The sequence below is a fragment of the Panthera uncia genome, chromosome B1 (genome assembly GCF_023721935.1).
Source record: "Panthera uncia isolate 11264 chromosome B1, Puncia_PCG_1.0, whole genome shotgun sequence".
NCBI classification, from domain to species: domain Eukaryota; kingdom Metazoa; phylum Chordata; class Mammalia; order Carnivora; family Felidae; genus Panthera; species Panthera uncia.
In genome coordinates this window covers 155604860-155620413 of record NC_064811.1, presented here as the reverse complement: position 1 = coordinate 155620413, position 15554 = coordinate 155604860, and the positions used below count along the sequence as shown (strand labels likewise).

Here is a 15554-nt window from a genome sequence, read left to right as displayed (position 1 = left end):
TATGCCTTCCCCTCCCACCCCTCAATCACTTCTGATGTTTATTGCATCTTGCCTTACACTCTACTTATGAGTCTGCATCCTAGCTCCCTTTGTAAACTGTCTATTCTCTGAGGGCAGGGATGATAGTTTGTTAATCTTGGATTACCTACCCAAAGATTTTAATGTACATGGGTGTTGGTGATGGGCACTGTTTTGTGCCCTTTAGTGCATTTTCTCAGTCCTTAAGACACCATGACAATAGCTATTGGTGTCCCACCCATATGTTCTTGGGCTTGGAAATTTCATCCTCCTAGGACCTCTAGATGCCAGAATCAGCATCTAGTTGTCAAGAGTTTGCTCCAGAATCCACTCAGCCCACTGGTACTACAGGTGAAAGTGCCAGAGAATCACTATTTATTTCCAAAACCCTCTTCCCCAACAGTCCTCAGTAATAACTGATGGGAACTGGTATATAAATTTCCCAGCTACCTTCTACCCACCCCCAGATAAAATAACTCTGAGACAGTTGTCCTCCATCCATCTGCTGCCACAGTTCCCTAACTTGAGGGAGCATCAAAATCACCGACAGGCTTTGTTAGACCAGGTTGCTGGTCCCACATGCAGATCTTTTGATTCAGTAGATTTGGAGTGGGACCTGAGAGTTTGCATTTTTTTCTTTTATTGGTTTTTAAGTTTATTTATCTATTTTGAGAGTCAGAGACAGTGTGAGCGGCAGAGAGAGAGGGAGAAAGAGAGAATCCCAAGCAGGCTCTGCACTGTCAGCACAGAGCTTGATGCTGGGCTCAAACCCATGAAACCACCACATCATGACCTGAGCCAAATCCAAGAGTTGGACACTTATCCAACCAAGCCACCCAGGTGCCCCAAGAATTTGTATGTCTCACCAGTGCCTGGGTGATGCTGACACTGGTCAGCCATGAACCATCCTTTGAGAGTCTGTCTTTGCTTCAGGTACCACAATGATAACTTGCTTCTTAGCCTATCTTTCATTGATTGTCTTTTCTTCCCTTCCTCCCTTGCTCCCTTACCATCTGAGGTCATCTTGCAAGTAAACTATTTGTACTCAATCTTTATTTGGGAGACTGCGTCCAAGGAAACACAAAATAAGACCATCTCTATCTAGATCATTATTCTTGCCATAAAACACATGGAAAATACCTTGCGTAGAGAGATTAGGTTACTTGTCCCAGGTAACACAAGTGGAAAAGTCCCCTGTGAATTACCACATGATGCTGTCTCCTCAACATAATGTCTTTCCCATATAAAGTGCTCGATAAATGTTAGAATCAAATTCAATGGTGTTGATCAACCATCTCACAAGTATTAGAACCAGAACCTGCTTACTGTTTGGAAGTCTCAAAGGTACCACTACAAGTATTTCAGGTTTTAGAGCCAAGCCATGCATCTGGCAAGGTAACAAGATTTGTGTAAGCAATTCTCCCAGCACTGAAGACTGGGATTGGCTTGGCTCTGCATTGACACTCTGGTCTTTTAGTGAAATTGAGGTCTGGTGTTGCACTCTGAAAACTCAAAACACTAGCCTGGAGAAGTTTACGGCTGCTTGACAGCTGGAGTCAGAACATCTTAATGCCCCCCTCTGGAGATAATTAGACCCACTGTCTGCAGTCACTGTTGCCCTCTGATTCCTCATTTTATATTAGCCAAGAGCCCAGGTCCATCTCTCTCCAGTATGTATCATCTTTGCTTCAGTTTACCACTCTGATAAAATTCTATTGTGTTTTATTCTCTCTTCCTCCTTTGGTGGATGATGGAAAAATTTTCCCCACACAGAACAAAGCATATGTTGCAGTTTTTTTGAGCGGTCTTATGATTGAATCACACCATTCTTTAAACAGACTTGTCAAAAATTTTAGAGGTGGTGGAATACTCAAAGCTTAAAATCAGACAGGATTCTGGTTTCATAGATCAGTCAATCACTGAGCATTGGGCGCCCAGAGAGAATTGTACATAACAGGAAAATAATATGTAATTGTGTGAACAATTCACTTTATTAGTTTCCTTGGGATTAAGCTCATACCATCTACAGTAGTTTTGACAGAAAAGGAAGAAAAGAAGGGGAAAACTGTGTGCAATTTTCATAACTTATTCTTAATAGAATAAAATTTGAAATGAATTGTGTGATAAGCTAAAAAAAAAAAAAGAAAGAAAGAAAAAAGAAAGACCTAAAGTGAATGTAAGTTCAAGTTGATTTATTTTTTAATTAATTCGGTGATGGTGAAACAAGCCAGATGTTAGGCTTGGGGGGTTAGGACCATACCCAGAACAACAGAAAAAGTAAATAAAGAAGGGAGCTTTGCATATTCTGTATAAAACGTCAATACCGCTTCCTCCATGAGCAGAAATACTTTAAATCAATGGTTTGGAGTTCTTGTAGACAGTCCTTTGGAGTAGCCTCATTGAATATAAGATGCCTCTATATCAGGCCTGATTTCATAGGTACATTTGTACAAAATAATAATTAGACAAGTATCTTGAAACAACTAAGTATTTTGTCTACTTAAGTGTCTGATACCTGCAAAATACTCCTACTATCACTAAAAAAATAACAGCAAACACTTATATATTGCTTATTTCCGGGGCCAGCTTCCTGCATATGTGGTTAGCATAACCTCCTAGTGTTCAGAAGGAAGACCCCCCCCCACTGGGGTTTAATATTCTGCAATTGTCATCTTAAAATTCTTCATAATCTTATCTTTGATTCTAAAGACCAGTGGGACAGAACAATGGAGAATGTTCTGGAGGCCTGGAGACCCAGCCCACATGCAGTACCCCCTCCCACTGTCCCTGAAGTCTCTAGGATATGTGCTCAGTCTCCTTCTTTCCCACCCCTTGGCACTTGGGTACCGTGCTGGCTTCTCTCTCCTGCATCTGCACCATTGCCACCCTCTGCTCCTCGTGGGGGCCTGGGTGTGGATGCAGGGAAGGTTGAGCCCTAATTCCTATGAATCTAGTGAGATATTTGCCTCTGATTAAGTTATGCTACCTGGCAAAAAGGATTTTGAGAGAAAATTAAAGATGCTAATCAGTTCACCTTGAATTAATCCAAAGGGGGATCATTTAAGTGGGCCCAATCTAATCTCATGGGACTTTGTTTTAATTAATTAATTTATTTTTCAAGAGAGAGAGAGACAGAGGGTGAGCAGGGGAGAGGCAGAGAGGGAGAGAGACACAGAAACTGAAGCAGGTTCCAGGCTTTGAGCTGTCAGCACAGAGCCTGACCCATGAACTGTGAGATCATAATCTGAGCCAAAGTCGACCTATGAACTGTGAGATCATGACCTGAGTTGAGGTCGGACACTTTACCAACTGAGCCACCCAGGCACCCCTGTCATGGGACTTTTAAAAGCAGTGAGTTTTCTCTAGCTAGGAGCAGAAGGAGAAATCAGAGACTTTCAAAGTGTGAGAAGGACTTAGTGTAATGTTGCTAAATTGTAGATAGTAGGAACCAAACAAGAAGGAATGTCAGGGGGTCAGGACGGAGGCCTCTGGGAGCAAAGAACAGCCTTGCCTAACAGTCTGAAAGGAAACCAAGGCACCAGACCTATAGCCACAAGCACCTGGATTCCGGAAACAACCGGAATGATGTTGGAAAAAGATTCTTTTTTAACAGTCTGCAGGTAAAAGCTCAGTCTGACTTTGATTTTGACCTTCCAAGAGTTCAGCCAAATCAGCCTGGGCTTCTGACATACAGAACTGTGAGCTAATAAAGGGGCATTGCTTTAAGATATTCAGTTTGTGGTAATTTGTTACACAGCAATAGAAAACTAATACACCTCCATTCTTCCTAAGTGGTCCTTTGGCATTATTTCTTTTTAAGAGGAAACCAGTTACTGCATGAAATTAATGGTTGGTTAAAGTAGACTCTTAAAATACAGCTTTTCTGGGTTTACATACACCTATAAACAGCATTCTTCTATGAAGTAATTTATGACAAGGCTGAATAGTTTAATGAGCCGTAACATTTATAGTCATGTTAAATAAAGATAATCAAATATGCATTAAATATAAGAATCCTATAGTGTTCTAAAACAAATTCCTGGCCTCACTCATGTCAAGCCCATATTTTGTGCAAGATATTATAAAACGTAAGAAAAATATTATAATTTTCTACCTCTCTGACAGTCATGTTTATTCTAAAAAAAAAGGGAGACAGGGAGAGAACAAGACTGGTGGGGAGGGGTATATTATATTCCTTTACCTCTTTTTTTCTTTTTTAGTTTGAGATAGAGAGAGAGAGCACAAGCAGGGGAGAGGGGAAGAGAGAATCTTAATCATACTCTGTTCCTAGCAGGGCCCGATCCCAGGACCTGGGTTAATGACCTGAGCAACAATGAAGAGTCCGACGCTCAACCCCTTGAGCCACCCAGGAGCCCCTACGTCTGTTTTTTTTTTTTTTTTTTTTTAAATCTTACTCTGGTCACTATGTATTTTTGATGAAAATAATTTTACTGTAATGTCAGAGGGGTCCTTAACTTTCAGCTCCTGTTGGAAATGTGTTGGTGAATAAATGAGACAAGGAAAAAAGGAGGAGAGTTTGTGCTGACTGAAAGGTTGCCAGTTTCATGAGCAGCCAGGAGTCAAGTTTGGACCAATCAGAGCTGGTCCCAGCCTCTTCATGGTAGAGCATAGCCATCACACCATTAGAATTAAACTTTCGAACCCTTCTCTTAAAGCATCTGAGTCATGCAGAAAAAAATTAAATCAATGATACACTCTGAATAAATGAAACTTAAGTCAAGACCCGTATTATTATTTTACACTTAATCCCCAATGGAGGAACATTTATTTCCTTTTTTTTTTTTTTTTTTTTTTTTTGGTGTCACTTAGCCAGGAGACCCTTAAACACAGCTTGCTACCAACCATAATTTACGCTCCGTTTCTGAGCGGCACCTAATAACTGCTAATTAAGTCTTTTGTAGTCTGACTCTGAGCTAATTAGGGTTAATTGAGCCTGCTTGTGCATTAGCTATTCTAGCTCTTGTCCTGATAATCAGGATTTTGGAGCACAGTGAATATTTAGTGAGTCTGTTAGCTTAGACTTCTTCCCACTGGGCATTGTGTTACAGGCCTTTGTCATATGTTAATGGGCAACAGTCAGGCCACTCTCTGCTTGATTTGCACCTTGCTTTATTGTGTGTGTGTGTGTGTGTGTGTGTAAACAGCCAAGGAATATGATAGAAGAATGAGTCCCAAAAGAATGGACAAAGCAACAAGGTTGGTGTCATGTTATTTCAGCTTTGATTTTTAATCATTAAAGAGGTTCACTAAGGGATATCTTCTCTCAGTGAATGAGAATGGGGCTCCTGAAGTTCTGTTTGTGATCTATAAATAAGACGTTTTTAGTCCTCTTTCCTCGTCCTATTCATTAGTTCGATGGCTGCATCTTTGAACTGATTTTGAACTGTGGTGTATCAGGGAGCAGGATATTTATTATTATTGTCATCATTATTACTATTTTAAGCATGATCACTTACTTCATATTAACAGCCTCTATGAGAGCATCTCCATTTCAGACCACTGACAATGAAGTCTGTCTTTGAAACTGTAAAACAAAAATGATCATTTAGCTTGGAATCTGATTTGACTGTTCAACTATCTTTACCACAAAACCAATTCTACATAAAAACAAATTGTGAAACATGTCTTCTCTTTAGTTTTCATGGTCACACTTCCCAAGTTGAATGACAAAAACTCAAAAGATGATTTTTAACATCAGTTACAGCTTTTCTAATCTCACCAAGATGACTAGTTATTCAACAATTTCTTTATGTATGTTATCTGAGGAGCCAGGATTTAAAGCAAATAATCTGGCCATGGCAAAGATTAAAACAGTATTTCTTTAATGACCCTCTTGACAGGGAGATAGAGAGTCATTCCCGAACCAAGAAGTCCATCTGATTTTTCCTTCCTATCTAATAGACACTTAACAAGAGTGTGTGCAATAAAAGAGTGACTTAGTGGATGAATTAGTGAATGAATGTGTATGAATAACACAGTAATTGGTACTATTACCTTCCGTCTCTGTTTACATGTGCAATCTAGATTTTTATGTTACGCAACTCTTTACACTTTATACTTTTGTTAGGTTGGCAGGTGAAAAAGATCATTAATTTCAAGCTCTCCCTTTACAGATGATGAAAATACAGATTATAGAGGTCAAGTGATAGACTCAAGTTCACTCATAATTAAATACTGGCAACGCTGAAATCCAAACTGGGGGGTAAAGTCGATGGATTTCATTGTGAACGGAAATTCTGAGCACTGTTATTGTCTTTGTCTGGTCATTGGCTGCAACCTCCTTTACCCTCAGGAATAAGACCAAGCCAGGTACAAAGACCTGAATTCCAAGCCTCTGTCTCTACACTAATGCCCAGAGAGTATCCTCTGGCAGCAACCCATTTAACACAGGCTATTGATGAATATTTATTTTATTTTATGAAATTTATACAATGTGGTCCAAATAAGTCCATGTAAATGGAGAGATTCACTACAAAGCTTTTAATTTACAATAGAAAGCTCTCTCTAAAAACATATCCAAATTATAGAACGAATTAGTCATGTACCTATAGATGTGCCAAGGGGTGCATGAGTGACTCAGTCAGTTAAGCGTCCGACTCTTGGTTTCAATTCAGGTAATGATCTTGGGATTTTGTGAGTTCAAGCCCCACGCTGGGCTCTGCACTAGTAGCATGGAGCCTGCTTGGGATTCTGTCTCCCTCTTTCTCTGCTCCTCCCCAATTCATGCAGTCTCTGTCTCTCTCAAAATAAATAAATAAACAAACTTAAAAAGAGTTAGAGGCTCTTGGGTGGTCTAGTCAGTTAAGCCTCTGAATTCAGCTCAGGTCATGATCTCATGGCTGGTGAGTTCGAGTCCCGTGTCGGGCTCTGTGCTGACAGCTCAGAGCCTGGAGCCTGCTTTGGATTCTGTGTCTCCCTCTCTCTCTGCCCTTCCCCTGCTTGTGCACTGTCTTCTCTCTTTCTCTTTCTCTCTCAAAAAATAAATAAACATTAAAAAAATTTTAATAAAACAATTATAGAGATGTGCCCATACATATAAAGGCTCAAATAAAGTTATACGTAAATAGGAGTATATAACTTCATAAGCAGAAACTACACATAGGTTTGGTTTCTTTTTAATTGAATCCAAAATTAATCCACAAAATGATTGCTTAATACATTACCACTGAGCTCCCCAAAACCTTGTGTCATGGCTTTAAACCTATGTTTCTTTTACACACATGGAAAAAAGTACTGCCAACAATCGGTGCTGCATTGAAATAATATCCAATTACTTAGTAGGTAGGGGAAATCATGGAATCTATAATTGTGGCCTAAAAAAAACCTGCAATTTAAAGCCTGCATGCTGCTGTTAAGGTTTTTGATCATACTAATCATGTTGATGTCAGGGTTTATTTCATAATAGGGATTTTATGATTCGGGAAAACAACCGTGATGGTTGAGAATAAGTTAAATGGATTTTTGTCCCAAATATTGTTCCAGAGAGTGATGTGAACATGTACTGCCGTGCTTCCCAAGGATTCCTCCATTTATTTTCCTCATAGCTCCTTGCGTTCTACTGTGCTCAATATTACAGGAAATTCTTGATTTTTCTAGTGTGATTATAAGTACAGGCAATTCTTGGGGGGAAAGGGCCATGAAGAGTGCTGATGATTAGAATTAATCCAATTGTTCAAGATTCTCGACTAGTTCTTATTTTTATCTACATTGAATCATTGTTGTGATTGTATCTGGAATTTAATTACTAGAACTGACTTTAATGTACGGAGGTGATGACACAGAGACATCAATGCCATTTAAAGAAGCTTTATAACTCATAGTTCCCAAGAGAAGGGAATATGCCACACCATGCAGGTCTATGTGGGGAAACAGAGTTTGGCCAGGAGTCAGAAAAAGCGAAGGAGAAACTGTTTTCCAGAGCTCTGTTGTGGTTTCTAGGGAAAGAACGGGGGAGATCGGATGAGCAAGCTTGAACACGTTCAGGATTGGACAGTTTAATTTCAGCAGGCTCTGAGCTATAGGGTGGTCTCTGATTATGCAGCACCTGACTTTGGGGTGATCAAGGGCAGGAGAAACATTGATTCCTTGAGAGTTACATAAAGGAGGTATTAAGGAGTGGGCTTTGGATTAATTGGTTTACATAGGAAAACTATGCTCCCAGGAGAGTCGCTTTCTGTCTTGGAATTAACCAGCCCTGGGGAGGGGCAGTCTCTCCCAGCCTGCAAGGCACCAAGATGTCCAAGCATCATAAAATATAGAAAATTAAAAAAAAAACATGATTAATACAACTACTCCTGAATCTCTCTCTCTCTCTCTCTCTCTCTCTCTCTCTCTCTCTCTCTTCGTCTTGGCCTGTTCAGCTTCAAAAGGAAAGATTGGTCAAGGAAGGAACCAGACTGCAATGACAAATCAGAGGTTTTATTGGGTGTCATACATCATACTAAGACAACTCTTTTCACACTTGACTATGTTGTGAATGTGTTCCTCAAGAATTACATTAAAATATTAAGAAATTGGTTCCATGTGTAATGCTACCATTTGCTAGTATATAAACCTGTTGTGGGTTTATATGCAAACCACTACTTAATGTATCTTCTATATAATCTTCTTTCTCTTCAGAAACAAAGCTTCTCTCTCTCTCTCTCTCTCTTTCTTTTTCTCTCTTACACACACACACACCACACACACACACACACAACAAGGAAGAAAAATTTGGAAATCCTAGATGTAAATAAGCCTTAGATTTTATAACTGAAGATAAGCATGAATTAACTCTAGAACATTTTGCTGGGTCCTTGGACCCAGCATTTGAGGGACTGAATTCAAATCTTTACATTTCATTATCTAAACATCTATTTTATTTTTCCTTTCCAGCTTTTCCTCTTTTTTTCTTTCTCTCTTCTTACCTACCTCTTCTCTCTCTTTCCTCTTTTATTTCCTGTTATCTTTTTTTAACAAAAATTAAAAAAATGATTGTGCTCACATCATACAGTACGCTGGCTGAGTACTACTGATACGAGGATGAGAAGAAATATCAATCCTCAAAGGATCCAAGAATTGGCAGGAAAATACTGCTGAAATATAACTGTTTTCTGGACATGCTAGGAGCTCTCCAAAGGAGAAAAGGCATGTGAAGGAGGAAGCATGGAGTAGGGAGCTTCTCAGAGGAAGAAACTCAAAATGAGAAAGGACAGCACTTGAAAGGTACAAAAAAGGAAGCGACACCCCGGGGACAGTAAGGATATGTGCTCAAGGGTGAAGGGGAATCTGGCGTCCTTAGGGGACTGAAAGTAGTTAAAACTGACTGAAGCTTGTGGGACATGGAAAACATAAGCTAGAAATAAGGCAAGGGCCAGATCATATCACATTGTAGACTTTAGATTCCATCCCCTCCGTTCACAAATATTAATTGAGAGCCTGTTCTCAGACACCATTTGAAACACTGGCAATATGGCAGTCAACAAGACATCCAGAGTCCTTTTACGTTTCAGTGTAAATGCATCAACAAACACATGTATATAGTTGTGTCAGATGGTGGTACCTGTAAGAGGAAGGCCTGAGAGGGGGATGCTGTTTTAAATGGGATGATCAACCAGGGCCCCTGGGTGGCTCAGTTGGTTGAGCGTCCAACTCTTGATTTCAGCTCAGGCCATGAACCCAGGGTTGTGGGATGGAGCCCCAGGCCGGGTTCCATGCTCAGTGTGGATTCTCACTCCTTCTCTCTCTGCCCCTCACCCCCTAAAAAAATAAAAATAAATAGGATGATCAAGAAAGCTCCCCAAAGCATGAGTCATTTAAACAAGAGTTTATTGGGGCACCTGGGTGGCTCAGTTTGTTGACTGTCCCACTTTGGCTCAGTGGGACACTTTTGTGGGCTCACTTTTGGCTCCTGATCTCACATTTCATGAGTTTGAGCCCCGCATCAGGCTTGCTGCTGTCAGCCTGTCAGCACAGAGTCTGCTTCAGATCCTATGTCCTCCTGTCTTTCTCTGCCCCTTCCCCAATCACACTCTCAAAAAATACATAAAACATCTAAAATTATTTGTACTGTTTATAATTAATTAATTAATTAATTAATAATAAAATAAAACAAAACAAAATAAAATAAACAAGGGTTTATAGAGCTCCGAAGAAGTAGCATTTGACAGACCTGAGGAAGGAAGTGGAAAAGCCATGAGAATGCTCTAGGCAGAGGCAGGGATGAGTTTGGGATATTTGAGACAACTAGGAAAGACCACAAGGCATGAGCTGTATGAGTGAGGAAGGAGCTGGGTCATGGGAGGAAGGTTCGAGAAGTGGGCAGGGTCCCCTTCTGCAATTGTACAGTGAGAGGGGAAATTGAATTTCATTCTGTGATGGGAAACTTTTGAGAGTTATGTCAAGTCCATAACATGGTTTATGTTCTACAAAGATGACTTTGGTATTTTGTGTCTTAATTGGATGGTGGCTTCACAAATATATATATTCATCCAAACTCATCAAAACATATACCATACCTGTGTTTCATCCTCTGTAAATTATGCTTCAAGAAATATTTTTAACAGAAAACTTTTCCCGCTGTATGAAGATCCATGTATATCCAGGCAGTGTAAATAGAAGCTGCACAGCCAGATTTTTTCTTAGCCATCAACTCAGAGTCACTGAAAACTGGAAAGAGACAGAATCAGATTTGTACCTTTGAAGAATAACTTGGACAATAGAGTATAGAATGGATTGGAGAGCCCAAGAACAGGAAATCTGATTAAGAATCCAGTATTGTAGGGGCGCCTGGGTGGCTCAGTCGGTTAAGCGGCCAACTTCGGCTCAGGTCATGATCTCGCGGTCCGTGAGTTCGAGCCCCGCATTGGGTTCTGTGCTGACAGCTCAGAGCCTGGAGCCTGTTTCCGATTCTGTGTCTCCCTCTTTCTGACCCTCCCCTGTTCATGCTCTGTCTCTCCCTGTCTCAAAAATAAATTAAAAAAACGTTAAAAAAAAAAAAAGAATCCACTATTGTAGAAGCACAGGTAGCAAATAAAGGCATGGTTAGCACAGACAGAGAAAAGAAAGAATAAAGTACTCAGGAGACAGGATTGCCATGATTTAGTCATTAGATAAAGGAGTTAAGATTGAGGAGAGTCTGAGATGAATGATTCTCAGGTCTCTGGCTTTGGAGATTGGAGAGGATGTGGTACATCTATTGAGACAGAACTTATAAAAAGAGGAAATTATTTGCAATATGTTTAATTTGGGATGTTTAGGTAACACACTAGTGGCAATGACCAGTATGTAGCTGTAGATAGAAGTCTAAGAGCTGACAGTGGGAAAGTCTGTGAATAAAAATTTGTGAGTTGTTAACAAATGCATATTGGTTAAAACCTTAAGTATGTATATGGATGCCCTGATAAAGTGTTAAATCATGGTGCACAGTCTTCAAAGTCAAGACAATTCCTTATTATGAAAAAATAATCCAATCCTCCATACCACATGTCATTTAAACAAGTTTTCATTAAGTACGTATTACGTGCTTGGTGGTGAGTAAGGCAGTATGGTTGATTAAAAAAAAAAATCTGTAATTTACGTGGAAGTTTTCTCTTCACGGGAGACAAATGCACAAAATGGTTACCAGAATTATCGTACCCTTAAAAATCTATCAAGTCTTAGCCCCATCTTATGAAGAATTACTATCTATGGAATGCCAAGTATTTGCCTAGAACTGAGTGATTTTCACATAAACTGTTATCACTTCGTGATAGGTTGCATTCTAAGGTGTCCCCAAGATTTCCTGTCGGTGATGTACATGCTGTGCATAATCCTGGGCCTGAATATGATAGATTTCACTCCCTTGATAAGGTTATGTTGGATGGCACAGTTGGCCTCAACATAGGTGGGCATGATCTAAACACAGGAACCAATTAAAAGCACAGACGTTTCTCTGACTGGTGGCAAAAGAGGAAATCAGGGAAATGTGTTCCTTCTGGCCTGGACAAACGCAAACATCCATCTCGCGAACTGCCCGTGGGAACCACACGGTGAGGTACTACAGGCGGCTTCTAGCTGCTGAAAGCAGTTCCTAACCAAAAGCTGGCAAGAAAATGAGGACCCCCTATGCTACAACTGTAAGGAAATGAATTCTGCCCACAGCTTGGAAGAAGATCGTAAGTGCCAGATGAAAACCACAGTCCTCGCCAACACCTTGGTTTCAGTCCCGTGAAACCCTGAGCAGAATTTCCAACCATTCTGTGTCTGGATTTTTTTTTTATGTTTATTTATTTATTTTTGAGAGAGAGAGAGAGAGAGAGAGAGAGAGCAGGGGAAAGGAAGAGAAAGAGAGAGACAGAATCCTAAACAGGCTCTGTGCAGGGCTTGAACTCATGAGCTTGTGAGACTATGACCTGAGCTGAAAGTAAGAGTCTATGCATAACTGACTGAGCCACCCAGGAGCCCCAGGATTCTTGATCTGCAGACACTGCGAGATAATAAACAGGTATTAAATTGGTGGCAATTTGTTATGCAGCAGTAGAAAACTAGTACACACTTAATACCCAATAGGTCTCCTCGCAGAGGCTGAGGCCACACTCGCTGTCTCCCACTGCTGCTAAGTGGGGCAGCACGGATTGTAACCCAGGTGTGCTGACTCCAACCCCCTGCTTCCCTCCCTCAGCTCATCCGGAGAAACACGGAGTCAGCGGGTGGTGCTGTGGGCGGAACTGAAGCATCTGCACCTTAAGCCCTTTGTTTCTCCTCTGAGCTGCGCCACCTCTGCTGTGGCCACAACACAGAACCAGCAGTCTGTCCAGCGTCCAACCGTCTGCCTGGTTCCAGGGAGAGCAGTGAACACCTTTCTCGTGTACCAATTAATCTCTGATCACTAAGACTGCTGAACAGAGAGGTAGGAAGGGTGACATAAACTCTTGTTTTTAGGTTCGGAGCTGAGACCCCTGATTTATTTCACCTTGTTGATGGAACAGTAGCTAATGGTTTCGGTTCAGTACCCACTGGACTAGATTCAGGGAAGGCATGTAGGCGGAATCCCAGGAGAACACAGTTGGGGGTGAGCCAGTGCGCCTCTGGTTAGGCTGGAATTCAACTGCCCCCAGGCTCAGGAGGCTCTGGGGGGCCCGGGAAATATTTACTGTGGTCTTCTTACAAGGTGTCAATGTCTTCATGACTATTTGTGTGTGAAAAGGTGTGTATTTTAGTTCTTCCTTTAGCCAGATAAACCCAATAAATATTCTCTTTGTGTCAATATAATAGTAAAGATGCTTGGTCCTTAGATTCCTTATCTTTAGCATGAATATAGTAACACCTCATGGAAATATTGTAAAGATCAAGTGTGATAATATACACAAAAGTGCGCTACAAGGTGCTATCCATACTTATGATGCTACTAGATTAGGCTGGATGTAGTTGTCTATAAAAAGCAATCATAATAATAATAATAATAATAACTGTTTGAAGCTTTCAGCATGTAGAAATTACTAGAGATGAACGGTCAGGAGCTGAATATATTTTCTCCTCTCACACCCTATGTCTCTGTCTCTGTCTCTCTGTCTCCCTGTCTCTCTCTCTCTACCTCTGTGTCTGTCTCCCTGTCTCTGACTCTGTCTCTGTCTGTCTCTGCTCGCCGTCTCTCTCTTTCATGGGTGTATATTACTATGAAATGAGATGATCCATTCTAACATCTCCAATCCATTTTTACAAACCTTGAAAAGTGCTCAGTGTCCATGCTAGGGGTGCCCGGTGACCCTGGATCTCATGCTCCAGCCAGCCTCGTAGAGACAAGGTGCTATTACTCACCCTGAGTCTGTGCTTCTGTGAAAGTCAAGTTGCTCTGCCTACGATCGATGGGGCCATCCTGGAACCAGCTCTACCAGAACCCTATACGAGCCCAGAGAAAACTGCCCCATGAGATTCTGAAATTGGTAGGGAAAATAAATGGAATTTTTCAGCTCCTAAAAGGGAATTACCCTCACTGGTGAGTGAGAAAGAAGAAAAATTACGGAGAGAGTGTTAGAGAGTTACTTAAAACACATTTTTATGCACTGGGCAACAGCAAGAAATTTGTCAGTAGTGGGCAGCGTTATGGTTTGCCAGAGCTATAAAAAGGTTATGCAAACAGTAACCCAAAAAGAATAGAAACACATTAGAATTTATAGGCCTAAATTGCTCACTATGTAAATGAAGCTTTCAAATATATATGGTTTATGGAAATTAATGTCATATTTATTACTCAGCTCTGAGATTAAAATTGGAACCACACTGATTAGGTAACATTACAAATCAATTCCCATAGAGAGAAATAATAATAATACATCAAAGTACAAATGCTCTGATTAAACAAGTTGATATATAAGAAGAAGAAAGATGTGTGCTTTTCCTGACTGCTGTTTCTGAATGCCAGTCAGTTTCCTCTTTATTCTTCCCAAAACAACGAGCTGAAAGTAAACAGACAAGCTGGTTATGACACTTCCCATTTCAGCAAATGCACAGGGAGAAAAAAAGAGCGAGGAAGATCCAGGCTCCTTCCCTGCAAGTTGAATATCAGATCTTGTATGTGCAACTTACCTGGCTGAATGTGGAGATCGTGCAAGTGTTACCATCAGCGTAGCATTTAGCCCAAGAGAAGGCAGGAAAGCAAACAATGTATCGCCTGGCCCACCCTTTTTTCCAAGCGTCTCCATTCCCCCTAAATCTTTCAGGCAGGGGGGCAGGTGATAAAGCAGAGGGGATACTATTCCAGGATTGAAGCGCTCATTACTCAATTTGGTCCGATGGGCTAATGATCTATGGAAACTGTTGGGATCCATGATGTCCAAGAACGTTGCAACATTTCATTCCCAAGCAAGGAGAAAAGGTTTTACCAAAAGAGGACAGAATGAAAGTAAATTTAAATCCCAGTGCATCTCAGGGTCCCGTGTGAGGAAGGAGACATTTCTAGAAAGGTGCTTTCAAAGACCTCCTTGGGAGGACTCTGGAGCACAAAGAAGACCTGCTAGAAGTACCACGTGCCTGAATGGTTCGGGCCCACGTGTCCTTTTTTTTTTTTTTAATTTTTTTTAAGTTTTATTCATTTTTCAGAGACAGAGAGAGGCAAAGCGTGAGTGGGGGAGGGTCAGAGAAAGAGGGAGACAGAATCCAAAGCAGGCTCCAGGCTCTGAGCCGTCCGCACAGAGCCCGACGTGGGGCTTGAACCCACTAACGCGGAGGTCGTGACCTGTGCTGAAGTCAGACCCTTAACCAACTGAGCCACCCATGCTCCCCCTCCAGGTCTCCTTTTGTGGAGAGGTAGAGTGTCCCTGTAAGGGAAAGGGCCAACAGATAAATGAAGGAAAATTGAAAACAGACAAAAAAAAAAAATATATATATATATATATATGTATATTTAAATTTCTTTAAATGTTTTTGTTAATTTTGAGACACAGAGACAGAGCACAGAGGGACGAGGGGCAGAGAGAGGGAGACACAGAATCTGAAGCAGGTTCCAGGCTCCAAGCTGTCAGCACAGAGCTCCATGCGAGGCTCAAACCCAGCAACCG

At 41.0% G+C, this 15554-nt stretch overlaps 1 long non-coding RNA gene across 3 annotated transcripts in view; it reads left to right on the top strand.

Annotated features, from left to right (window-relative positions):
• The first annotated feature begins 3279 nt into the window (after positions 1-3279).
• LOC125923259 (uncharacterized) overlaps positions 3280-15554 on the top strand; it is a 27815-nt gene continuing 15540 nt past the window's right edge. For 2 of the 3 annotated variants that reach the window (XR_007457977.1, XR_007457975.1), the window contains exons 1-3: positions 3280-3638; positions 9032-9243; positions 12680-12907. This is a non-coding gene — a long non-coding RNA (uncharacterized LOC125923259). The remainder of the gene's footprint in view (positions 3639-9031; positions 9244-12679; positions 12908-15554) is intronic. The other variant, XR_007457976.1, reaches the window with a different exon arrangement.